Source organism: Apodemus sylvaticus, chromosome 20 (genome assembly GCF_947179515.1).
Source record: "Apodemus sylvaticus chromosome 20, mApoSyl1.1, whole genome shotgun sequence".
Taxonomy (NCBI): domain Eukaryota; kingdom Metazoa; phylum Chordata; class Mammalia; order Rodentia; family Muridae; genus Apodemus; species Apodemus sylvaticus.
The window spans coordinates 51,513,581-51,538,724 of NC_067491.1; the positions used below are offsets into that span (position 1 = coordinate 51,513,581).

General features: G+C 46.6%; 1 protein-coding gene across 2 annotated transcripts in view; it reads left to right on the plus strand.

The window, feature by feature from the left end:
- Nucleotides 1-25,144, plus strand: part of Abtb3 (ankyrin repeat and BTB domain containing 3) — a 269,082-nt gene that overhangs the window by 209,085 nt on the left and 34,853 nt on the right. The gene's annotated exons all lie outside the window — the stretch shown is intronic.

Genomic DNA, 25,144 nt, shown 5'->3' on the forward strand with positions numbered 1-25,144 from the left:
CTGTGGGGTGTGTGGCTGTTATACCCACTTCACAGATAAGGAAACTGAGGTAGTGGTAGCCATGTCTGAGGTAACTGAATGGGAAATTGTCAGGATGTGAATCCCAGCAGCCCAGCCCCCGCGCTGAGTTCCAGCCACAGAGTGTTTCTGCCTTCGGGTTTCTGTCTAGGCAGAAGCCTGTGCCATTGCCACCACATCACACAGGGAATCAGAAGGTCCAGGAAGAGACTAAGGAGCAGCCATTTATACAATATACACCATGCACCAGTTATAGCCAACAAGACACTCCCTTCTGCAACCTACTCCCCTTCAGCAGCTGAGTAAGATTAGCATTATCTCCTGCGACACAATGTAGCCCAGCCTTGCCCACTAGGCCCTCCTGCCTCCTGCTTCCCACGACTCCTGCCCACCATGCTCAGCCTGCAATGCCCCGTGGCCCAGGCTCTCCTTGCTGCAAGAGGCTCTGGCTTGCTGGGTGACCAGTAAAGCCACAAACTTCCTCGATGCTTACTGCAAAAGTGATCTTTGTTTGGCATGCTCTCAGAAGACCCCATAGCCCAAAGGTTAAACACTTGGGCCCTAGGGTACCATCGCCTGAGCCCAGGTGCCTCTACTGTGTGGTTTGATTAGCTGTGGAACATTGCAGTTAACCTGTCTGAACCTTCTTTTGTCCGTGAGTGACGTGGAGACATTTATAGCCACACCCCTCCCCAGGTTGGTGTAAATACAGGACAAGGTCCTGAGTGTGAAGCGTGTCCCCAGTGTTCACAAAGTGACAGTTACTCTAGCCAGTGTCCCCAAGTCTCCATTACCCTGCAAACACTGGTCCTGGGTGACCTTTAACACATTCATATGTCTTTAAAAACAGAGAAGAAAATCAAGCCCCCATGAGATTGGGGTAATTCCCGGTATCACACAGAGGTTAAGTGAAAAATCAGGGGCTGAATTCAAAACACAGGGCCACCATGTGTAGTAAGGACTCTGTCCCAGGAGTTGTGAGGCTGAGGATTCTGGTATTCAGAGGGAAAGTAATTACACCTGCGCTCAACACGAACCGACATCTTTTTCCTACCCTTATTTCCTGTGCAGCACAGTACAAGAAACATTTGTATTGAGTTTGCATTGTATTGGTATTTTAACTCATCAAGAGATTATTTAAGGGTTATGTGGGGGTGCCTAGGCATGGTGGCCCATGACTTTAATCGTAGCACTTGGTAGACAGACAGATGGACCTCTGTGAGTTCAAGGCCAGCTTGGTCTACATTGTGAGACCCTATCACAGAAGTCCCAAACTATATTCCCCAAACCCCTCCCAACTGACTTGAGCTCCAGGAGATCTGACACTTTTTGTGACCTCCAGAGGTATGTGAATTCATGTGCAAGTACACACACACACACACACACCTCTAAAGAATATGTGAGCATGTGTAAAGTTCTGTGTAAAGACTATGTTGTTCTGCATACAAAACTTAGAATGTTCAGTGATTTGGAATCTGTGAGAGATCCTGGAATGCACCACCATGAGTCCAGAGGACCAGGTATGGGCTCAGCCAGCCCAGGAGAGGTTGCTATGACCATTTTCTGGGGTTTGCTACTTCTCAGGACTTCATCGCCTGGATGTGAGCCTCCAGGGAGCCCCCTTTCCCTGTGTCCTCCCTGCAAGACAAGGTCTAATGACCAAGTGTGTCATTAGATCACACTCATGATCACACAATGAGTCCATCTTGGTATCCGTCTGTCTTGTGGCCACATTAGAATCCATATCAAACATGTACAGACACTTCTGTCACTCTTCCCTAGACAATAGAGCATTATTGCTATTTACATAGCATCTACATTATATCAGGTATTATAAATAATCCACCAAGAACTTACAGTATATGTAGATGATTTACAGAATTTATACTAATATTGTTCTGTATCATTGAAGAGATGCCTGTATCTATGTCTTTTGCTGTTGATGGGGATCCTGGATCTAATCGCCCATGAGTACTGAGGGATGACTGCTTAGGAGTCCATTGGCTTACCCAAATAACAGGTGTAAAATGCCCTGAGGATGTAGGTCATCAGTGAGCACTTGTCTAAACAAGCAAGGCCCTGGAGCCAGTCTTTGGCACGTGTAAATAGACAGGCAGACAGAATGTAAAACATAAAAAATACTAGAAACTTACAACAAAAGAAAAACTAGGCCGGGCAGTGGTGGTACGCGCCTTTAATCCCAGCACTCGGGAGGCAGAGGCAGGGGGATTTCTGAGTTAGAGGCCAGCCTGGTCTACAGAGTGAGTTCCAGGATAGCCAGAGATATACAGAGAAACCCTGTCTCAAAAACAAAAAAAAAAAAAAAAGGAAGGAAGAAAGGAAAGAAGGAAGGAAGGAAGGAAGGAAGGAAGGAAGGAAGGAAGGAAGGAAGAAAGGAAAGAAGGAAGGAAGGAAGGAAGGAAGGAAGGAAGGAAGGAAGGAAGGAAGGAAGGCTAGAAAAAGTAGTATATGAAAAAGAGTTCCTATCACATCTCATTTTCTCATTTATTATGATGTAAAGCAGGAATTAACTCCTTTTTATAGGCAGCAGCATCAGAGAGTTGTTTTTGGTTGTTTGGTTGGTTGGTTGGTTTTGGTTTTTGTTGTTGTTGTTGTTGTTGTTGTTATTGTTTTCAGTCTGACATGTAGCAAAGGCACCAGGGACTTAACTGTGCATCTTATGCTAACTGTCCTTGAGGTGTGTACACAGCCATCCCCAACAGCCGTGAAAAGTATATTCATTATCCCATTTTTCAGAAAAGAAGACTAGGGCTCTGAGGACTTCTAGAGCACGCCTGAAGTCACACAGCTGTCGTGAACAGGAGGGTTCACGCCGCCCATTTATTCTTTCTTAATGAAGTATCAGATGCCCAGGCTTTTTGTTTCTTCTGGTTCATTGGGAGGTGAGGGAGCTATCTCTTCTGCCTGCCATTCTCCTGAGAATTTGTCAGAGGGACTCGGGGCTCCTGGTTCTGAGTCAGAGGGGGACTCCCTTGTCTTGAATGAAAACAGCCCCAAAGGGGTGAGGGTCATGTGTTCTAACCCATGCAAGAGCACAGCATTGATGCTGTTGTAGCCACGGCAGTGATTTTAGCACACATAATTGCCGACCAACCAGCCACTCCTAGAGGGAGGTGGCTCAGAAACCAGTCAGGAAGGATCAGCGCGGTCCAGGAATCCCAAGGCTACCACTCATTTGCCATTGATCTTCAGAGTGACCTTGGTCGAAGGCTGCCAGAGATGTTCTGCCTCCCTCAGCTACAGCGAAGCCTCCCTCACAGCAGAGATCAGATGTTCTAAAGGGATACCACTCCATGGGGCTCTGCGCTCAGGGGTAACCCACTTATTCTCTAATGAAGTATCAGATCACGTAGCCTGCAGAGGCAAGCTCTGCGTTTCCTCCAGTTCTTTGAGGGGTGAGGGAGTGGGGGAAGCTATGGAGAGGAAGGAACGAATGTATCTTGGCAGCATTTATATGCTTTCTCGATGATTCGTTTTGAAGCCTTTCAGAAACACAAAGATAAATGCTGTTGTTGTTCTCCTGTCAGGATGAGGTTGGTTTCTGGCTCGGGAGTGAGGGCTGAATTCAAAAATGAAGACAGCCAGGTATGCTCAGATCTTCTGTTAGCTGCTAAAGCAACACCTAGCACAAGACTGGGGCCCAGGAGCACTGGGAGCTCCTCTTAAGAACAGTTCATCTGTCCGACAATGGAAAAGCTCAAGATGGAGAAAGCCCTGAGTGTCCAACTGGGACTGGAGACCTGATAACTCACCGACTCCCCTGTGCTCTTCTGTGGCATTTCTAGTGCACTGAGTGCCAAATCCCATCGGTCGCTCTCATCTAGGTCTGAGGCTTCAGTCAGGTGGCCTAGGGAAACTCACTTGCCCCATCCTTTGCAAAAAAATAGGAATGGCAACTGCTTCATTGGCTGGCAATATGGCAGGCGATAGGGGCTGCTGAGGTTGAGTTCATGACTGCAGCTTTTAAACCCTTCTTGGGCCTCCAGGGTATCTTCTAAGGCTGGCATGCGTTAAGATTTGCTCGATGTGGCCAGATTGGACTTCAGAGGTTGTGATGGTTGTGCCACAAGAACACTGGTCCTGAAATGCAGCCCGATAGCCACAGTTGGCATACAGGTTCATGTGTGGTATGGTGTGCTGAAACCTGTAGAGCCCACACTGAAGAACACTGTCTGAAAAGAGGAATATCCAAACACGTAGAATCTCAATTGTGGGTCTCAGAAGGATCGGATCAGGAGTACTCATCTCTCAGTGTCTGGAGGGGGGAGGGTTCCGCCATAGACACCAAACCCGGTGGATACTCACATCCTCTATAAAATGGCAGAGTATTTTTCATCTGCCCGATCATCATCTCTTCTATACTTTAAATATCTCTAGCTGACTTGCATCTCATTAGATATGCAAATATTTGCCATACAGTTCTGTGCAGAAAATCCGTACACCATGTAGATCCTTAATGGACGTCTTTGGCTCCTGGTTGGTCATCTCCTTGGCTCCGTGCAGGCAGAAGGTCTCACTAGAGCGGGGATCTTGATGGTAGCCATATCCTATAATGAGCTTGGAGGAGTCAGGACCCTCAGAATCATGCTACCAACAGACGGAAGCAGCCACTAAGCAGTAACAAACGACTGAGCGCAGTGATGTCAGGTAGAGTCTACCGAGACAGTAGAACTAGGCATGGACAGAGATGAATTGAGGTGAGAGAGAGATGTGGATCCATTGTTCATAAGGGGCCTGGAGAGCCTCGGGAAGCTCTGTTTTAAAGAGACTGAGCTCAGGGTGTGGGGCTCATGGCTAGAGCTGAAGGAGCATGGAATAGAACTGTATACCCACAGGCCATCTCCCTCACGCCTGCCCTTATGGATCCCCCAATCCCAACCGTGGACCTCCCACTTTCTTCTTAGGTCGCCAACAGAGCCTGTGCAGCTGGGCTTTCGTTGGCTTGGTGGAGCCTGGAACACAGTATGCTCTCTCTCCCCTTGAGTGCCCTTGCCTGTCCCTGCCTGGAGAAAGCTTCTCATCTCCCTGTAGATTCATGGCCAGGAGCCACGAATATGCAGCATTGGCAGGCCAGTCCCTTCTTCACCTCCAGCAGAAGACATTAGACTTCACACCGGTGGCCGTAGTGACCCAGTTGGAGCCACTTCCTCCCACATGCTGATGCCAACGGTTTAGCACCTCCGGGAACACGGAATGCTGCCCTTCTCCTGGTCCTAAGGGAATGCCTTTGGGCCTTGACTGTCCTCTGTTACCACAGTCAGGGACAGACCATAGAGCCTGCTCCAGATGCCAATCTAGCCACACATCCTGGCACTCGGCAAATGGCTACAGAGCATCTACTCTGTGACTGCCCTACTAGGTTCTCAGCTGGTCAAGAGATAGACAGAAACATCTGGAAATAAGTAGCACAAAGCAGGGTCAACCGTTCAGTGGGGATCCAGGCTAGGGAACTGCTGTGACATTCCAGCAGGGACCATTTGATCTGGATCCTGAAGAATAAATAGGAACACAGCACACATGGAAGGGAATAAGAGGAAGGAAAGGGTTTAGAGAATTCTGCCTCGGAGAGAGTTTTATTGTCCTGTCAAAGAACATGAACTTATCCTGTAGGCGGTGGAAGCTGTCACCAGTGGTAAAGCAGGGAAACATCTGATTTATAATTTAGACTGCATGGAGTGTAAACAAAGGCAGACAGGGGTAATTGACCCTGCAGTCAAATGAGAAGCTAACAACCAGAACTCAGACAGAACCAGAGAGGGAGAGAGGCAATGGGACGGAACAGGGGAAACGGGCAACAAGGAAATCAGAAAGGATGGGGGTGGGGTACGAAGGAGTGAGAAGTTTGCAGGATGGCCCTGGGGAACTGCAGAAGGGCAGGAGAGTCTTCATGTGATGGGGACAGTTTCAGATGGAGGTGGATGGTAGTTGTGGTGGTTTGAATAGGTGTTGCTCCCATAGATTCTTGTGTTTGAATGCTTGGCCGGAGAAGAGGAGTGGCACTTAGGAGGTGTGGCCTTGTTGGAGGAAGTGTGTCACTGTGGAGGTGGGCTTTGAAGTCACACACACACAAGTGTGTGTGGACAGTCTACAGTCTCCTCCTGGATGCCTGCAGATCAAGATGTAGAACTCTCAGGTCCTCCAGCACGATGTCTGCCTTGAAGCTGCCATGTTTCCCACCATGACGATAATGGACCGAACCTCTGAACCTGTAAGCCAGCTCCAATTCAATGTTTCCCGGGTCATGGTGTATCTTCACTGCGATGAAAATGCTAACTCAGCAGTGACAGCTACACAGCAGTGTGAGTATAGAGAATGTCTCAGAATGATATCTCAAAACAATGGAAGACTGGAGAACTTGCTCAATGGTTAGGTTTAGAGCACATATTGCTCTTCCAAAGGACCTGAGTTCAGTTCCCAGCACCCACAATGGGCAGCTTATAACCCCTTGTAACTCCAACTGCAAGGGAAGCCAGGACCCTGTTCTGGCTTCTGTGAGCACCTTACTTGCATTACATACATTCACACAGACAAACTACATGCACATAAATAAAAATAAAACTTTTTTAAAGTTTACAAAAACAGTAAAAAAATATTAATGTTATTATATATGTTTTATCACAGTAAAAATAATGGCCCTGGGCCTGGACAGACAAATCAGCAGTTAAGAGTATTTATTGCTATTACAGAGAACCATCATTCTGTTCCTAGCAGTTCATGGTGGCTCACAATCATCGGTAACTCCAGTTCCAGGGGCTCTGACACCCGATTCTGACCTCCAAGGGTACTTTGTGTACATAGTGCATATACACACTGCAGGCAAATAGTTATACATACGAAAAAAAAGTAAATATTTTAAAAAATTAGTAATGAGCCCTGGGGTAGTTTCAAAGTATGCAAACCAGTATGGAAGATGTCACCCTTGTATGAAATATGCATACATGTATTTGCTACACATGTCCAAACTTTCTATGGGTGGAACAAAAGAAACAGGCAAAGGTACCCTGCAGGAGAGGAGTGTGCACTGTGTCTGTCTATATGCTGGGGCTACGGTGACGACGTATCCAGCAAGTCGCTGGAATGAATGCTCACAGTGATGAAGGCTGTGGTCCAAGACCGAGGTGTCAGAGTGCATGAGCTAACAAAGTCTCCAAGAGAGGATCCTCCTCATGCCCCAGTCTCTGCTGGCTCCAGGCATCCCATGGTTTAGGACAGTGTCACTCTAGTCTCTGCCTCTGTTTTCACCAGGCCACCATCTTGCACCTCCGTCCCCATCTCCATCACAGCCATGTTGGATTAGACCCCACCACCAGTGAGCACGTATCTTCCCGGTGACACAGGTTTATACATAGCACTACAGGGAGCAGAGCTTGGCTGTAGGATTTTATAGCACATGGAGTGTTGTCTATTCTGCTCACCTCATTTTTGTGTTAAAACTGACTCTGGAGTTTCCAGGGTTTGTGTGTGTGTGTGTGTGTGTGTGTGTGTGTGTGTGTGCAACTGATGTGGTTTACTCAAAGATGGCATATGGCAATATGGGAGAGGTGGTCCTGGGTTTGTTGTGGAAAGTGTTGTTTATCCATCCAAATGAGTGGGTTCTTACAGGTCTGTCCATTACAGTGTGGTTGCCAGGGACAGAGAGTCCTTGCCAAGCCTCTCCTTAGAGAGCACAGAGAAGAGTGAGTTGGAATTTGGACCTTGCAATTGCATTGCCAGGGTTCAAAGCCTAGACAGGCCACTTTCTCTCTGTATGACCTTAGGCTAATTGCACACCAGATCTGGGCCTTAGTTTCTATATCTACAAAGTATCATCTATCTTAGTATCAATATCTATCTTAGTATCAGTAAAGATGTTGATAATAATAAACACAGTATGTGTGGTGTCATACCATTGGGGAACTTACTGGTGGCCCAGAATGAGGTCTAGTGTGTTTTAATAGACCTCTTAGGACTAATAGTGAGCCTGTCAGGATGTAGGAAGAAAATCAGCCAGACATGACTAAGTTGAGAACCACCATGCCTACCCCTAGGACTACAAGGCTCCTCAGTGTGACTGGGATGTTGTGCTTCCCATGAAGTATGAACCTGTGACAGCCATCGCTGGTTAGAGTCTGGTACCACGTTCACAGCAGTCAGGCATTCTCAGATGGGTTCACTGAGAAGAGAGAGCAGGCGGCGACGAGATGTGTAGGTAGAAAACGTGGTTTCTGTTTGCCTGCATTTTGTTCCAAGAGAGCAGATGCTCAAGGAACAACTAAAAGCAGGGAGCATTCTGGGAGAAAATGTTAGTTCCCCCATGATCTTTCAGCTCAGACCATTGCTTTTCTTTTCTTTTTAGGGCTGAGATAGAAATACATTTTCTCCGTCATAGGTCTGCATGTAGTGATCGTCCAGTGAATATTTGTTGAATGAATGAAGGATGCAAAGAGCTGTGGGGAAATATGTTGATAATACTACATGTTAACAGACTAGACTTTCCAAACCAATTCAAATGCAAAAGCATGCAACATTTGCACGCAGGTAAGAAGTCAAGCGAAGGGCCGAGGTGTGGCAGGGTACAGTGCTTTGCATGCACAATGCCCGATTGATCCCTGGCATTTCATAAGTGGGGTGTGGTGGTACACACCTGTGATCCATGGATCAGGAGGTGAAGACAGCAGCATCAGGTGTTTGGATCATACTCTGCTACATGTTGAGTTTGAGGCCAGTCTGTGCTGTGTAAGACTAGAGAAGAAGGAAGAGAAGGAAGGGTGGGGAGAAAACAGGGGAAGAAAGATAGGAAGAAGACAGTCAGCTGAGAGCTCTTGATGAAAGAAGACTTTGGGGAGACCCTAACAAGATGCACGCCGAAGTAATGCTTGTGGACGAGAATGCTTCAAGGACTTTAAAACAAAAACGGAATCCTGAGAGACGAGAAAGAGTGACCCTAGGTCAGAGAAGCATGTGGTGGCCGGGTCTCCAGGATTTGAGGTTGCCATGCCAGAGTAGGAGATGTGAGTTGAAAGTGGCCATTGGCCATCGGAGCCTGGCAGTGGGACATCATTAGTGGCCCCGCAGTGACACTCTGAGCAGCCGGGTGTGGGCGAAAACCAGACTGCAGGCGGCAGACAGTTTGCCAACACTTGGAATGTGGCCTGAGCATCCGAAGTGTTAAAAGCAAGAGTGAAAACACAGTTGGTGCTCGCAGCAGAGGAAGTCAAGGAATCGCATCTGGAACGGCATTTGGGGCTCGTTCCCAGACTAGGGCTCCACATCGTGGCTGTCATCGGTGGGAGGGTCACTACTTTTCAATATAAGATTTGGCTTCTTGGGAAGCAGCAATTTGTTCATTTTTTTAAAATAAATTTTGGTTCACTCTTAATTCTGTTAGATTTCTGCACAACCTACAGATTTGCTCACGTGCCTGCAAACCTCCCAGTCTAACCTTTAGTTGGCAGAATTAGTTATACAGGACCATTATCTTCCCCTGGGGATGGATCAAGCAACTAGGATTTCTTGCAGAGAGCTCAGGACACAATCCAGGGCAGAGGGGCTTCCCGAGACAGTAAGGAGCCAGTCCGCTCTGCACGGGGATTGTGGGTACTGCTCGTAAGTACTGGGGCCTTGTGCTGGGTACCAGACGCACTAGCTTCTCATCTGCTCATTAAATCATTGAACAGAATGTGTGAACTGCCCTGCCAGCCTGGGTGAGCCTCAGTGTCTTCTCCATTAGTCATGGAAAATGAGAGTAGCATTCCCTATGAGGGAAACTGAGGCACATGGCCAACAAAGAAAATAAGAGTAACCACAACTCATATCCTCTTTTGGGATTCCCTCTCCCCCTCTCTCCTTCCCGCTCCTCTTCCCTCTCTCTCTCCTCCTCCCCTTTCCCTTCCCTCTCCCTCTCTCTCCTTCCCCCTCCCCTTCTCTCCTTCCCCCTCCCCTTCTTCCCTTCCCCCTCCCCCTGTGGCTATGTGGTGAATAAGTGCACGTGGTCTATATGTCTGTGTGAATGGATTGTATGGAGATGCACCATGTGCATGTGTGTGCTTGTATGTGGAGGGTGACAATGGGCACCCTTTCTCCATCACTCTGCTCATTTTTTGAGAGATTCTCTCACTGAACCTGGAGCTCACTGATTCAACTAGGTTTGGAAGCAAGTACCAGGAGCACACACGTGGAATTGCAGGCACTCACGTCTCGCGGCACTTGAAACTGTTGAGGATCCAACTGAGGTCCCCATGTTTGCACAGCAAGCGCCTTTTTAAATGAGCCATTTCCCCGCGTGTCCGTCGTCGTCGATTTCTAAGAGACCTATTGATAGCCTCTGTGGAGAAAACCTAGTCACAGATGTCCCTCATACGCTCTCCATTCTGCCCTAGTCCTGTGAGTAGCCTGGTTCTTCACAACAGAGGAAGCCTAAGCCACAGCAGCTTGCAAAACTTACCCGACACTGTAACCCTTGTGGGATTTGAACCAGGTCCACATTTGACTCCAAAGGCCATGTTCCTTCTCCTAGACTGGCAACTCCAATCAGAGGCATGATGGGAAAAGTGAAAGTCCGTTTTCTCTAATAGCCCCATGGCTCTTGTCAAAAAGTTTAGCCACCGGACTCATTTCTCCTAGAAATTCAGATGCTGTACTTCTCAGCGTTAGTCACTGCCAGAGCTCCCTACAAAGACTTAGCACTGTTTTCCAAATGCAGGAGAAACACATGGGATGTGTATACCCTCATTAATAATCCTGGAAACACAATTCAAAACCATGCTTGGGCATGCATTTAATACATAAACCTTTGTTTCAAATGCAGAAACAAACATAAACCACCTGAGAGAAAAGGCCCAAGTCCCTAGAACCCTTGTCAACGATGGATGTGGCGGTACACATCTGAAATCCCAACAATCCTTGCTTGAGATAGGACAAAGTGTAGACGGGAGTATCTCCCAGCTAGTCTAGAGTGAAGTGGAAGAAACAACCCAGCCTCGACAGGATAGGATGCAGACCCAGCTCCTGAACATCACGCTCTGACCTTCACACACACGTGCGAGCACACACTAGGTTCTTTAAAAGCCTGGTATTGTGCTATCTGACTTGAGCAAAGATATAGAGAAGGGAGAACTCCTAGATACCACCAGATAGGACCCTGCATCTGCTGTAAGTAATCTTGTAAACACATAATTCTGCTGTTACATCTATTCACTGGGGGAATGCTTCCGAGTGGAAATAAGGAGACATAAACAAGGATGTTCATAGCTGCAGCATTTATAATAACAAGAAAGAGAGAGAGAGAGAACAAGCTGTCTGTCTCCAGGCAAATGGATAAATAAATTACGGTATGTTCATTTAATGGAAAAACAAAGTAGCGATGGAAATAAACGAACCAGATTTACGTGGTGATTGCATGGCTTAACTAATGAATATTATACAAAACAACAGCAAAAAAGCAAGTTGGAGAAGGATCTATGCCGAATGCTAATGTTCGTGTAAAGTTTGACAACACGCAAAAGAGTTTATATAATGTTAGGAGTTCCTGAGGACTGGACAAAGATGAACCGTGGGAGGGCCAGGAAGTAGTCTTCTCAGAAAGGAAGTGGTAACGATGAGATCCACCGTGTCCAGGGGCCTTTGCGCGTCCTGACAAGCATTGCATTTTTTTTTTTTTTTGGTCGGATGATGAGTAGGTAGGTCATTGCATTAGTCTGTGTTGTGTGTGCCTGAAATCATTCATTGCATTGACAGTCAAAGTTATCTACTTAGTCAGCGCTTTCTGTAACACATCAGAAGGCCAGCTCCAGGTTAATAACCATTATTTAAGAAGTGCTACAATAAAGTTGAGAAACGCTCTCTTAAAGAAAATTGAACAGACTTAAAAGAAAAAAATATGAGGGTCTGGAAAGATGTCCCAGCAGCTAAAAGAGGATGCTGTGCTTCCCAGGGATACAGTCAGTTCTCAGCATCACCAATAAGTCCAGTTCCAGAGGACCTGATGCCCTCCTCTGGCCTCCAAGGGCATCGAGCACAAATGTGGTGTGCATGCATGCATATGGACAAAACACACATAAGATTAAAAACAAGTGAATATGAAATGTCCTCAGTGCTTCTACTATCCTAAACTTCTTACAAATCTCAGCAAAGCAGGTCGGTCATGACTGGAGATGTGGCTCCGCGGTTAAGAGCACCGGCTGCATTTCCAGAGGACCCAGTTTCAATTCCTAGCATCCATGCAGCAGTTTGCGACCACCTGTAACTCCAGTTCCTGGATACCCAGCAGCTTCTTCTGTCCCCCGTGGCACTGCACATACATGGGACACAAACACTCAAGACACCCATACCCATAAAAAAATACTTTAAACAATTTTGGAACAATTTTTTAAAGTTTTAAAAATAAAATATTTCTAAAAGAGAGCAGATGTCATCAAATTCCAGCTACATACTCCTCCCTAATTCTATAAATAGAACCATATGGGACAACGGACACATGGATTTTTTTTTTTTTATGGCTACTACAGTGGTAGTTAAGTAACTACAACAGACATCCACAAAACTTAAACTATTTATTACTTGACCCCGTACAGCATCTTGAGAGGCCGGTGCCATGGAAATGCACTTGGGTTTGTAAGTCTAAAACTTCCCCTCAGCCCTCAGTAACTGAGTTGTTTATTATGTGGAAGGTGACAGAGGACGGATGGCCGCCATTAGTCCTTTCTAGAATCCCTTCAAGGGTGGTGCCTACTTTTATCCTTGTGCCTCCGGCATCCAGCATAGCCTCTGCCTATATTTAGCACTCCCTGCGTGCCCCCCTGCATTGACTGAAATTTGAAAAGCATTATGGCGTGGATTGATAGGATATATACTCATTAGCTACAAGAGAGGCAGGATGCCTTGGTTTGGGTAAGACAGAGGTCTGAAATTCTCTCACTGGTAACAAGTCAGGGATAATCAATCAGTCCATAGCTGACACAAGAGCTCATCAGCTCAATACCAAGCACTTTTTCCCCTCTTGTGACTCCACCAATCCCTGGATAATGTCTTCCCTGACTGGTCCTGCCCAACAGGACTGCATCTATCCAATGGGAAAGGAGAAAATCGAAGAGCAGGAGATGACACACATCTCCTCCTATTGGTCAGCACTTTGTCAGATGACCACACCTACCTGCAGAGACACCTGGTACATGTATTCTTTATCTGAGCAGCCACATGCACACCTGAAAATCTGGATCCTAAGATAATCCACGGAGGTCTAGGAAAAGACTGTGGAAGACAGCATGCAGGGTCTGCCAGTTAGAGCTTGTCTCCTTAGCCAGAGTCCAAATGCCTTCCCTGTAGCGAGACTTTATTTCCTCCTCTTTTAAAAAATAACCATGATGCCAGAGCAAATGATGTATAATGCTCCTTCATCATTTTCTGCTCAAAATAATATGGCAACAAATTTAGATAGAGACACTTCTTCCACCAGCCTGGGCGTTCACAGCCCTTGCTTTAAGATAAATCTTTGTAAGCATATTTGAACAGACCCAGAATTTCCATCTTTGGGACAGGTAATGACAGTGGGCTTTGTTGTTAGCTGAACACCAAATTCCAAAGACAAGGCTTCAAGGGCCCTTAATATCCCTCCTAAGGCAGGAAGGATGGGCAGAATGGAGGACAGGGAGTCGGTCCCCTTGCTGGCTCTTCCTTCTCTGAGACAATTTAATGAGCCAGTTCTCTTCTGTGCTTTTTTTTGTAGTCATGTTAAACCACAAGTGGGTGTGATTCCTGGCCCGAGATTTCTCCCAGGAACTGTGCAAGCAGTGCATATTCTATTTGCTGCGATAATACCATTTTTTCTCACTCTTGGAAACGTGCACAGAGATCTTGGTATGACTTACTTCAGCACAAAGAGCCATTGAATTGTTAATCTTTCTGCTACTGAACAGCAAAGGGAAAAAAAGGTCATCAATTTCAGGACTCGAAGCCTGTAAAAGGAGTTTGACTTTCTAAGGGAAGGTGTGCTGATCAGGGAGCTGTGGGTCACGTGCAGCAAGTCTGGCCTGTAGCCCTCTGATTTGCCGCCTCACAATTCAATTCCCAAACCACCATCTGATTGTCACACAGAATCCTGTAATGGGAAGCTCTCGATGTATAAGAGGTGATGCTTAAGTACTTCATCATTCTCCAGCAGGCATTATCAGCCTCAGCACCACTGACGTTTGGAGCTGGATAGTTTTCTGTTGAGGTAGGGGGCAGAGATAGCCTCCCTGTGTGTTAGAAGCTGTTTACCGGCAGCTGTGTCCCTGTCCCAAAGTTGCCAGCAGCACCTTCCTGACAAGAAAATCAAGTGTTTCTAGATCCTTCCAGACATTCCCTTGGATGCTGAAGTCACCTACTAGCTGAGGATTATTCATCTATCCAACCCTAAAGGTGTCCATATATAGTGACTTAGAAGGAAGACAGTATTCTGTTCCTGAACTCACCTGTGACTCACACAAATAGGTTAGCATTCTCTTGCCTCCAGTTTCCTGATCAAGGGAGCTCTCAACATGGACACCAGGGGCACTGCAAGCCGGAAGCTGTTGTGTCTCCACCATATAATTTGGGGGGAAATAAAAGGGGAAAAGGTTAGCGTGAGCAGTGGGCCATGCATACAAGGAAAAAAACCCGTAGGGAAATGGGTGTCTGCAGTGGGAATCTGGTCTTCTTGGCTGGCAAGAGAGGGATGTTGTTGAGAGGCAGGGACTCTCCTGTGGAGAAGTTGCAGGAAACCCTTCCACCTAAAGGCTGTGCTTAGGAATCCTCATAGCTCTGAACTCACCCCAATACCTGGCATTTAAAGAGTCTGAGCAAACATGGGAGTCCTTCGATGACACAGAAAGATGGTAGAGTCAGGCAACCAATTCAAGGCGCAGCCCCAGCCAACCTGTATTCAAATCTCAGCTCTCCGCTGACAGTGTCTTTGGGAAATTTTCAAGGCCTCCCTGAACTATAATGAAGATATATGTTATAGGATTAAAGAAAAGATAGTATAAGATTATATATAAGAATAAGTATATATGTATATATGAATGTTTTGTGTGTTTTCACATACATGCATTCACATGTATGACATCATATATGAGTGTGTGTGTGTGTGTGTGTGTGTGTGTGTGTGTAAAATTAGAAGAGTTACTAGTTCACTGTAAATGCTACATACATGTTTGGTCTTACTATTCAAGAAGCAATAAAGTGTTTTGGAACGGCATTGAACCCACGGCCTGGCCTGTAGCTGGTGCTATATGTAATGCACTGTGAGTACTTAGTAGCAACGAACTCTCTAGAGATGGCTCTGTCAGGGAATATAAAAGGCAAGGCCCTACTTAAGCCTGGCCTTTAAAAAGAAATGTAGCTGGGTTGAAATGAATCTACAACAAGCCGGGGAGGCACCACAGCTAGCTCCTTCCGGTCTGTTTCCTGTCTCTGATATCGGGCTTCCGGTCTGATATCGGGCTACTAAAACCTGCCTTAGGGGCTCCTGTTGAGGTGGCAAGATGTGAGTGGGGTGTGGGCTGTGTCAGGCTGCCTAGACTTACTACCAGCTCTGATACGTACAAGTTGTGTGAGCCTTTGAAAGGTGCTACAGAGCCTGGGCCTCTCCGTGCTCCTCTATAAACTGAGGGTAACAGCCTTCTGTTTGAAGGTTACTTTGAAGATTGATTGGGGCATGCTATGCAAATAGCTCAGCAAATTAAGTATTATGTGTGAATGCCTATGATGATTGATATAAGCTGTGGAACATTGGGGGAAGTGGTTTGTAAGTGCCTATCAGATTGTCACTCCCAACGTCCTCTTCTAGGACAGCTATTGTTGACTTGGGGAAACCATATCATAACCCAAATTACCCCTAGTGGGGTCCTAGTCAGCATAGCTGCATACTCTCATGTCTGTCCTTAGCCAAATTCCTCAGCCTGTATCCCACAGTTAAAGACTTCCAGTAGCTCCCGGTGAGCAGGCAAATCCTACTTTCTCCTACAGAGCATCTCTGCCCCAGGCAGGCCCATGACTGCCACCTGCAAAAGGAGCTGTGTTAGCTGCTCTGTCCAGATGGCCTTCCTGATGGTGGGACCCAGATGAATAAGAAGAGGACACATGGATGACGGAGTGAAAAAGATCCCAGAGCAGAACAGACTCTCAGTGTTGACCAGGAGATGAGAGGCCGTAAAGGGTTGTGCCCAGGGGGACCAGGCTCCAGTACAGCTAGAAGACACCTTAGTAGTTAGGAAACCCCTCCCAAGAGTTACAGGATTGCATGGTTGGAAGATGGAGATGGTTTAGCTAAATCCCTGGCAAGAGACCCTGAAGCTACATAGTAATAATGTCGAGAAGTCTACATCATCACTCTCTCGGCTGGGTGGTCCCACAGTGTTTCCTCTGTTAGCCTCCTTACAGATCTTGACATTGGGAACTATAGTATTCTGCTTTGCAGATGAAGAAACTGAGGCGTAAAGAGGCCTGTGCCTGTCAAGTAGCATAGGAACTGGCCTTGGGTACTAGGTTTTGCTACCCCATGACAATATAATGACTTCGGTGTCAGACACCGGCATGGTTTGGATGTCAAGTGTCTCAGCCCCTACCGACTCATATGTTTGGATACTTGGTCCTAGGTGATGGTGCAGTAGCACCTTGAAAAGCTGGAGCTTAGCCACCAGGGCTAAGTTATTGCCTGTAGAATGGAGAAGGTGGTGGTAGTGGTGATGGTGGTCGCTATGGTGATGTTGGTTGTGATTGGGGGGGTGGTTGTGATGGTTGTGACGGTGGTGGTGGTAGTGATGGTTGATGATGATGGTGGTTGTGATGGTGGTAATGGAGCCAGTGGTAGTATAGGTGGTGATGATCCCAAGAGAGAATCAGTTGCCATAGCAGAAATTAAGCACCCAGGAGTGCTAAGCGTACAGTAAGCATGCAGTAAGGGGGGAAGTAGTTTTTATTACTACGACTGAACCTCTCTGACCTGCATCATCAGGATTTGCTAGCAAAACCTCTGCAGACTCCACGCTCCTGGTGGGAGCCAGGTATCCCCATGGAAGAAAGGATTGACTCCATTCCTTGATTCAGTGGCTTTTGTTAGACGTGATGTCTAACAAAACCTCAAAAATTGAACTTAAGCACTGGGACAACACTGGTCTGCGTAGTTGGAATCTGAATTTGCTTCTTCCACTGACAGTTTGTCCTTGGCTTTGTAATGTATATCTGGGGACAGTATATGCACAGGAGTATGTCCCTGTGTGTATGCACACAGGTACACATGTATGGATGAGAAGCCTGTCTCTCGGTGAGGTTCATCAATTCAGCAAGGCTGGCCGGCCAGCCAGCTTCAGAGGGCCTCCTGTTTCTACCACCACCCCAACCTCTCCAGTGCTTGTATCAGTGTGTACCACCATGCCAGGCCTTTTATGGGAGTACTAAGATCCAATTCAAACCTCCATGCTCTTGTGGCAACCGCTTTACTAACTAAGCCATCTTCTCTTCAGCCCTGTAATTTTTGTGTTCTGCACAATGCTCTTGAGGGTTACCTCAACTGACCCATAGGGCCACATCATGGAAGAAAGGTGTTACTACAAGGCTCAAGTTACAGATGAGAAAACCAGATGACAAAACGGTAATGCCACTCTCTCCTCCAAGATCGCATAGGTATTAAATGGCAGGGCTGAATTTGAGCCCAGTGAAAGACACGGCAGAGTTCAGGCTAGCATGGAAGCCAAGATGCACAGAAGGGTACTGGGATGCCGGCAGCAGGCATTTGTCGTGCAGAAGGCATGGAGGGATGAGAAGAATGGGCTAACTCCTCACCCACAAGCACCCTCCTCACAGAGGAGAATAGGTGTGCATTCTCCTCCTGGACTCAGGCTCTGAAGCCCTTCTGAGGTCACGTGTCTGAAGTGGAAGAAGATACCGGGCCTGTCTCTCAGGACTTGGGCACTTGAGAAATCGGAGAAATTGACCGCTTCAGGAGCTGACCTCTTGCTTAAACGATTGGGATTTTTATGGCATCATTGAAAGCCACTGAAAGGGAAAAAAACCACAAGGCTGATTACCTAGGGGAAGCCCCAGGGGACGGGCTTAATATATTTCTGCATAAATAAGTCATGCGCAGAGAAGAGAAGACGGATCTGCTCGGGCCACAGGGGGCCCTGTTGCATCTTGGAGGGGACTTTCCAGGAATGAATGGAGCCTTAGCCCTACGCAGACAAATGCTTCAGAGATGATATTCTACAGAGTTCAATCCCCCCTGACAAACTGGATTGAACCGGAAGCCATGTTTCACACTTCATTGGCAAATGCTTTCTGCCTGCTTTAGTTTGCTCTGCTCAACTCGGCTCAGAATCCAGCACCGCTGGTTGCTCTGTGTCTGTGTGCTGTGTGGTAACCGGTGCTTCCCGGGGCTGTGCTCAAGAACGAGGGGGACCAGGTTGTGTGTGTCTGTAATCCCAGCACTCAGGAGGCCGGCTCAGAAGGAGGGCAAGTTCCAGGCCAGTGTGCCCTTCATAACACGACCTCTTTGGGGAAGAGGGCTGTTCAGTGCGGCAAAGAATAGCATCTTCAGTATGTGGTACTGGGCAAATGGAATATCCATCCACATGTGGAAGAATGGTATTAAGCCCTTATCTTGTACTATATACAAAAATTAATTCACAATGGATTCAAGGCCTAAACTTTAGGCCCTAAAACTATACAATTACTAGAAAAACACACACACACACACAGAAAGGGAGATCCATGACATTAGTTTTGGCAATAACTTTTGGATATGTCCATAAAAACACAGGTAACAAAATCAAAAATAGACAATGGAATTGCATCACATTTAAAAGCCTCTGCCCAGCCAAAAAAAAAAAAAAAAAAAAAAAAAAACAACAACAACAGAAAAGAGATGGTCGGCAGAAAAACCACAAAGGATCCTCAGCATGTAGTGCTTACACAGAGCAGGACATGTCTGCAAACACATATCTGAGACAGACCTGGCAGTCAGAGTATATAATAAACTCAACGTAGTTTTAAATGGTATCACTACCTCTTAGGTAATTGCACGTTAAAATTATAATTAAGATACTGCTTCCTACCTGGGAGAGTAGCAATAGTCAAAAGGAAAAGGGAAGGTCTGAATGCAGCCATTGTAGAAAACATGGCGGCGCCTTATCTTAGGATTTCCATTGCTGTGAAGAGACGCCATGACCTAGGCAGGTCTTATAAAGGCAAACATTTCATGGGGCCTGGCTTACGGTTTCAGAAGTTTAGTCCATTATCATGGTGGGAAGCATGGCAGCCTGCAGGCAGACTTGGTGCTGGAGAAGGAGCTGAGAGGTCTACACCTGGATCTGAAGGCAGCCAGGAGGACACTACTATGATTCATACTGGGCAGAGCTTGAATATATATATATATATATAATCATCACCTCAAAGCCCCACCTCCACAGTGACACACTTCCTCTAACAAGGCCACACCTTCTCCAATAAGGCCACACCTCCTAATAGTGCCACTAGCCACGGGCCAAGCATTCAAGCTTGAGTCTGTGGGGGCTGTTCCTTTACAAACTACCCCATCCCTCAAAGATTTCTAAAGTAGAATTACCATAGAGTCCAGCAGTCTTACTACTGGACAGGTGAAAGAAGTTAATGGTCAGATAGGTCATCTGGCCTTGTTGTTAAAGCATCAGTTGTAACAATGAAGAAATTGAGTCAAAAAGGAAAAAAAAAAATAGAGGGTGGGGAACTGGAGAGATGGCTCAGCAGTTGAGAGGACTGGCTGTTCTTTCAGAGGACCGAGGTTCAATTCCCAGCACCCACATAGAAGCTCACAGCTGTCTGCAGTTTCACGATCTGACACTCTCACACAGACAGACATACAGGCAAAACACCAATGCACACAAAGTAAAGGATGAAGTGTTTTTTAAAAAAGAAAAAAATAAAAAGAAAGGTCTGGGAGGAGAAGGCAAAGGGCGCTACGATTAGAATATAAAGTGAATTAAAAAATAAATTATTGAGAAAAAAGAAAGAAACAAAGAGAGGGAAATGGAGTCAATCTAATTGCCCATCATTGGATGAATATGTAAAGAAAATGCGGAGTGTGTGTGTGTGTGTTGTGTAAAACAGAATACTAGCTAGTTAGCCTTCCAAAAGGAAATTGGGTCTTCACAAAATAAATGGAGCTAGAAGGCATTGTATTAATTGAGATGAGACAGGCATAGGAAGACAAATAGGTGATGCATGATCTCACTTGTGCAATCTGAAATGTCTTCCTCAGACAAGCAGAGAGGAGCGTGGCTAACAGACGTTGATCTTGTGAAGGGTCAGGAGATATGTGTGAATCCAAGGATACAAGTTTTCAAGAAGACAGCAGGAAATAAATTCAGAAGATTTGTTACAAAGCATTAGAAATATAGTTTATAACCAGGTGTTACATACACACTTGAAAATTGCTAAGCAGGTAGACTGGGAGCTGCAGACGTAGCTCGGTTGGTAGACGGCTTGTCTAGAGTGCATGAGGAAGAAGAAAAATATAGATCTGAACTGCTCTCACCACAAGGCAAAGCATGTAAGATAACACGTTTGTTTACTGTCTCAATCTACCTAGTCTACTGTGCATGCATATTCCCAAGTATCATGTTATACATCAAATATATATATATATATATATATATATATATATATATATATATATATGTGTGTGTGTGTGTGTGTGTGTGTGTGTGTGTGTATGTGCATGTATAATTTTTGGTAGTCAGTTCAGATTAAGTATTAACTTTTAAAGGGGGAGTGTAGGGAGCTCACACACCTCTCCCCTATCAGATTTGCTATCTGCATCCAACTCCACTTTGCCCATGAGCAGAGAACAAGATGGGTGTGGTCCTGTTCCTGAACTTAGACATGCTGGTAGGGGAAAAAACAAATAAAACAAATAAAACAAAAATTAAACTAGGGACTGGCAACATGACTCAGCAAGTGAGGCACTTGCTGTGAAAGTTGACAACCTAGATTGGATCCAGGCCCTGTAGAGTGGAAGGAGAGAGCTCATTCCCACGGTTACTCTCTGACCTTGAGACATGTAATTTGTCTGTTTACATGTACACATGTGCAGACACACACACATACACACACACACACACACACAGAGCGAGAGAGGTAATAATCAATTAAATGATTTTTTTTAAGAAAGCTAATCACTAACTGTGAAAGGTGCTACTATGAGGATTGAGGGAAATGACCAGGAGATGATGTGTAGACAGAAGAACTACATACTTTCAAATAGGTGGTGTGATCAAAGGCCTCCTCACCTGTGATCAAGTTGACTCTTGAAGGACAAGGAGGAACCAGCCCTGCAAAGAAACCCAAGGGAGGCTTTTCCAAGGGAAAGGAACTTCAGAAATAGTCCTTGGGGCAGGAAAGACCTTGGCGTGTGGAAAGGGCAGGAAGGGAGCAAAGTTGTTGATGTAGAAGGAGGACAGAAATATGGGCAGCGGGCCAGGCCCTGCGGGCAGCTCTGTGCTAAGAGCCAAAATTTATCCTCAGCATACTGGAAGGCTTTAGAAGACTTTAAGCAGGGACCTGCTGGGACCTGCCAGGATCTGTCGATGCTGACATTCTGACTCTGTGTGTGAGAGATGACAAGGGGCAGGGAGAATGACATCAAAAATATTATTAGGACTCCGCCAGCAGTCCACCCAGAGATCTGTGCTAGGACCCAGCCAGGACCACAGAGGGTAGAGAAAGGGGATTCAGGTGCAAAATAGCAGCTTTGGGGATGGATGTGAGCATGAGATCAGATTCAGGTTTTCAGTACTTGCGTGAGCAGTGATATCAGTGACTGACACAACCACGAGCAGGTTTAGAGCGTGGGGACAGAGGTCTTCACAGAGTTCCAGTCTGGAATGCTGCATTTCAGCATCTAAGACATAGCCAGCGGTCCAGTTCCAGCAGAAGCTCCACGTGCCGACAGAGCATGATGGTGCGTTCAGGTTAGGTCATTCCTGACACATGCCAGCTTGCCCCTTAGCACCTGTGTCTCTGGTAATCCCTCTGCCTCAGTTTCCTCATCGTGGGCGTAGGCTGCACACAGCACTCAGCTCCTGGGCTCACTGCAATGAGGGTACGGGTTAACACACAGAAAGAGCTTAGAACGCCACAGTAAGTATTCGGTGAACGTCAGCTTCCTGTAATAACAATTATCATCATTTTAGCTGCAGTAATTTTCTTGCCATTTGTCTCTTTCTAATTAAAATCAAGGACCTCAGGAGCTGGTAAACACTTGTGATGTTCTTAGAATTATCTGTTTACAAGCTCGTGAGTTCCGTCAACCCAGTGTCTCTACCTCCGACCCCTGGAGCTCCTTCTCATGGGGTCCAAGGCAACGGGCACTGGCAATGCTTGCCCAAGAAGCTGGGGTGCAGCTCGATTGAAGGGAAGGGGGAACCCCGCTTATCCGACTGAGACCCTTAGAGACGGACAAGCAAGAGGGAATGAGTCAGTGGGGTTTTCTGTCACCGTGATCACTCACATCTCTGTCCCTAGACGGGAACTCTTTTTTCAAATGTTGTTATTGGTGCGTAAATACTGGGCTTCATCATGACATTTTTCCATACATGTAAATTATGTATTTGATCCCCGACTCTGTCACTTTTTCTGGACCCCACCACCACCACTGAGCCCCCTCCCTCTTTCAAAACAATCCCTCCTCTGTTTCCATGGTTTTTGCTTTGTTTTTAATGACCCAGTGAGTCTTGTTAGAGTTGTTTACAAAAACGTGGGTACATTACCAATGGCTACACCACTGAAGAAAATTTCTCCCCCTAGCCCCCAACTAGAAACCATTAATTACATATATGTCCTCAGGGAGTAGTGGGACCTCCTGAAACCCCCTTCCCTAACCCCACGTGAAACGTTGAGAGGCCCAAGGTTGTATAGATCTTGAACCAATAATCACAGCTACTGTGCATGCAGAGTATAAGAGCCCTGTCCTGCTCTCTTAACAATCAGTCTCCCACACTCCCCGACCCTTCTCCAGCGCTCACGGTCTTTCTCCAGCATGGGAACTAAGCGATTCCACAAAGCAGCCTATTCCAGCATTGCTAGCTAGCATCTAGCAGAAGAAAGGTTGTCTATGCAAAGGATCAAGTCTGAGGACTCCCAGAGATTCACACACACACACACACACACACACACACTTGATCAATCCTATACTTTAGAATAACATGCATAGATTCACACTTACTCCCCCTGGAGGCCTCTGTGATCTGTGTTCTGGGATCTTGCCCTATTACCCTGACGTCACAAAGCTTCCTTGGACAGTTTTAGGGACAATTAGCCCTTTGGATGAAGCTGGCCACCACACTAAAGAGGGGGGGAATCCTAAGTTTCTCTGTGTGTTTAGCTCTGCCCTTCTCCAAAAGAGAAAAGAGGAAACTCAGTTAAATTTCTATCTTTGATAAACGATGGATAAAGCTTTGATATAAAGACGCCCCATGCACTTTTGGCTTAGCATCTATGTGTGCCTAATCTGGCAATGCTCGACAAGTTCAAAGCCCACATGTACTGGACCAAGAAGCCGTAGGACACAGCTCCATTCGGTGCCGAGGATGCCAATGACGTGTTTGAAGCCAGGCTCTGGGGTCCCTCCATCCTCCCCCAGCACACAGGCAGCTGTGTAAGTGCAGGGTCTCTGGGGTCTTGCCCCTCCTCCCTGAGCTCCTCCCACACATTGCCCAGAGGTGAATGCCCTAGAAACCCTGGCCTCTGTGGATAGCCTCACACAGCCTGCCGTGTATCACCCGGACCCTTGCTCCTGCTGGCTCTGCCTTTGTCAGGTGCCTTTCCTCTCCCTGACACCTGCAACCACAGCTCAGGGGCCACCTTCCTAGGACCCTCCCCCCAGGCTGGGTGTGGTGCAAAGGGGCTTATAGTTTATAACATTTTTCACTCAGAGATAGGTATATTAGATATGTAAAATTATGGCTCCTGCCTGTCTTCTCCCTTACCAGAACTGTGGGCTTCCAGAGCAGGGATGCTGACATGACCCTCACAGGCAATCAATCAACACATAGTGGCTTGATGATTGGTGAATGATTATTGATCAGTTCACAGGGACTGGGAGGAAGTACTAACATCCTTCCAACATAGAGCCTGTATCACTCTCTCCCCTTGGTTCCTCCCCGCTTTCCCGGCCTCACCTCTTTCCCCCTCCACTGGCTAAAGCACCTGGCCACCTCTCATTTCATCTAGCAAGTTCTCCGACTTGTTCTATTTTGAACAAGCTCCGTCCACTCCCACTTCTCAATGCCTCGTGTCTCCTCTGTCCCTGGAATGGACACAGGCAAATGCCTGCTCAGAGCTCCGCAGCCGAGTGTGAGGGGTCAGTCACGTGAACAAGCAAGCAGTAGACTGATTCTGCGCTTGGGAGATAGGGTGGCGCAGTAGATTCCAAAGACGGACTCTCCATACGTGCTACTCTGGTTTAAATCTCAGCTGTCACTTGTAGATAGGGTGGCCTCAAAAAGGTTCCTCGCTCCTGTTTGTTTGTTTTTGACAGTCCCTTATAAGAATTATGCCTTCTATTGTGTGGGAACCAACTCAAAACCTTTAGCACACGACCTCACTCATATAACCAGTGCCTAAATATTTGCATAACGAACCGATTCTTAGCTGAGGATGCTGCTGACACACTCTGAGGGGCCACACCCAAGTGCAGTAAAGACAGGATTAGAGCCACCTTGAAACGGGGTGGGGGGTTGGGGGGATTGGGGGTTGTTATTTGGTTAGGTGTTTTTTTTTGTTGTTGTTGTTGTTGTTTTGGGGGGGTTTTTTGTTTTTTGTTTTTTGTTTTTGAGACAGGGTTTTTCAGTGTAGTCCTAGCTGTCCTGGAACTCACATTATAGACCAGGCTGGCCTCGAACTCTGAGATCCATCATCAGCCTCTGCCCCTGGAGTTATGGTATTGAAGAGCGTCCCACCTCTGCCAGGCTGAGGCAGTTGTTTTAAACCGAACATAGAAAAGGCAATCCGTAAGAAAAGCAAAAGAGGAACTCCGTGGGGCTTGCTAGGACGTTTGATCTCAGGGACCAGATCCTGGGGGGAAAAGAGCGGCTGCACCCACGTGACCATCTCTCCCTCCCTCCCCCACACCCCC